At 39.4% G+C, this 2,552-nt stretch overlaps 1 pseudogene; it reads right to left on the reverse strand.

Moving 5' to 3' along the window:
* Positions 1-1,125: 1,125 nt before the first annotated feature.
* LOC120590205 (olfactory receptor 52B4-like) lies at positions 1,126-2,152 on the reverse strand (annotated as a pseudogene).
* Between the last annotated feature and the right edge of the window lie 400 nt (positions 2,153-2,552).

Raw genomic sequence — 2,552 nt, forward strand, 5'->3', positions numbered from 1 at the left:
AATTTTACGTTAAAATAATGTAATTCTTGTTCAATTTGGAAACAATTCTGAGAACACAAAGGAAATAAAACAGTATGCCTAACTAAATTACATATGGCATAATCTTGTAGAAATACATAGAGAGGTGATCAAATGCCTCCAGAGGTGTATAGTTTGGGCATGGGATTAGGTCAACATTACTTTGCTAAGTGAGAAAGCTGTACTTTAAAAGAGTAGGTATAATATAGTTCAATTAAAATTTTTTATTACTTGTACACATATACACAGTAGAAAATAAATATCGGTGTTCTGTAAAATGATATTAAGAATGAATATTTCTATGTTGAAAAAATGGTGATTTATACAGATTTTGTTTCTAATATACTGTCTAAGATAGGATGTGTGAGGAGTTTCAAAAATCAGAAAATTCTTGACTGTATCACATGTTGCTGATGTGTCATGTAGAATGTAAACTCAGTATTGACAGTCGGATTCAGCAGTATGGAAATTGCTGTGACATTCAGTTCAATAGCATAGGAAAAAAGTCTGACTAGAGTTAGATCAAGAAAACTAGGAAAAAGGTATTAAATCCTGAATGTATAGACAACTCTTTTGAGGTGTTTTACCGTAATGAGGAGAAAGAAGAAGAAAACCAGGAAGAGGAAGAAGTAGAAGAAAGGGAGAGGCAGAGGAAAGACTATAGGAGGATGTGGATGCCAGAGGCCATTGCCTGCTTTCCTCCCTCTCTCCCTCCTTCCTTTAGGTGGACAAGTAACAAAATGTGTACAGATCAAGCTGAGCCTATGAAGAATAAAATTATGTGATCGAGAGGACAGAGGGAATAATATGTAGAACAACATCCCAATGTAGAGGAGAGGTATGGGAACTGTTTCACCACAGCAACGACTCAAACAAACCAGGAAAGAATAGTCCAGCAATTGCCCATGTTCATCTCTTTCCAAATACCTATCTAGGGTTCAAGAATAGGGTGGTTTATTTTTCAGACTCTGGATGAGAAAGCCTACTGGGTAACAACAACAACAAAAAATCGATCTTTTATTATTGATCAGAGACACTGAAAAGCATGTCTTTAGCTCCCCTGTGGACTTGCTCCAAAACACATTCTCAGTAAAATATTTGTCTGGTCTCAGCTGTCCCTCACCTACGAGAGCTTCTAAATCTCGCCTCATATATTGGCAGAAATGTTGAGAAAACAGTAGTTTGTTTCTCATTCCTGAAGTCATATCTCTTTTGGAAACAACACATGAGTCACCTGTTCCCTGATCTGTTTGGTCTTGATCCCATAAATGATGGGATTCAGCATAGGAGGAGCCACAATGCAGACATTGGCCAGCAGGATGTGGTGAGATGTGGCGTCCAAACCGCTGAGTGAGGGTCGTAAAGATCTCAGAGACATAAAAGAGAATGAAGACACAGACATGGGAACCACATGTGTTGAGAGCTTTGTGGCGAGCATCTTGGGAAGGGATGTGGAAGACAGCACTAAGAGTAAGATATATGAAGCAATAATTAGAAAAGCATCTAAAGAAATTGTTGATATTAGGACAAAAATTCCATACCAGATGTTTACTCGTATGTCATTACAGGAATATTTAGCCAACTCAATGTGTTCACAAAGAGTGTGTGGAAGAATATTACTTTTGCAAAAGTCAGTCTTTTCAGAAGAAATGTCATGGGGAATACTGTACCAAAACTTCTCAGTAAGATGGTCACACCAATTTTTCCAATCAGCGTGAGTGTAAGAATAGTGGTGTATCTCAGTGGGTAGCATGGTAATGTAGCAGTCAAACACCATCGCCAGCAGGATCCCTGACTCAGACATGAACGTGGAAATGACGAAGAATACCTGAGTGATGCAGCGATCCAGGGAGATCTCCCCAGCATGGAACCAGAAGATAGCCAAGGCCTGAGGTACTGTGCACGTAGAGAGGACAACGTCTGTTCCGGCCAGCATGCACAGGAAGAGGTCTATGGGTTCATGAAGGCTACTTCTTGTGAGGATAATAAAGATGAGCAGGCTGTTCCCAAGCAGGGCCATGATGTAGGAAATGAAGAAGGGGATGGAAACCCACATGTGCTTTTCCTCTAAGCCGGGGATGCCCAGCAAGTGGAAGACTGTGTGGCTAACACCTGTGTGGTTTGAGGTAGTCATGTATGGAGAGACCACAAGAGACATCACTTCTTATTCACAGAGACAGAGGAAAATGCTGATATCCTGGAATAGTTTTTGTGAAGGCACTAAGAGCTTTTCTCATATTCCACACTTCCATATTCTTTGAACATGTAAATAATAAAACACATACAAAGGTGAATAAGATATGTTCTCTGCCCTCAATGAGTGACACCCTAATTAAAACACATGCATGTTTCCAATTAATCTAAGTAGAGTATTGATGTATATTCTTCTCATACAAACAGACAGTCATCAAAGTAGAGTGGAGACCATTATGTGTGTCTGGGAAGGCAGTAAAAAGACTCTTGAACTTGAGATCGAGTACTACTTGTAATAAAGTTAATTTTCAGATGCATGGACTAGATGAACCTATTGGCTC

The sequence above is a fragment of the Pteropus medius genome, unplaced genomic scaffold (assembly GCF_902729225.1).
Source record: "Pteropus medius unplaced genomic scaffold, Ma_sr-lr_union100, whole genome shotgun sequence".
In the NCBI taxonomy this organism is placed as follows: domain Eukaryota; kingdom Metazoa; phylum Chordata; class Mammalia; order Chiroptera; family Pteropodidae; genus Pteropus; species Pteropus medius.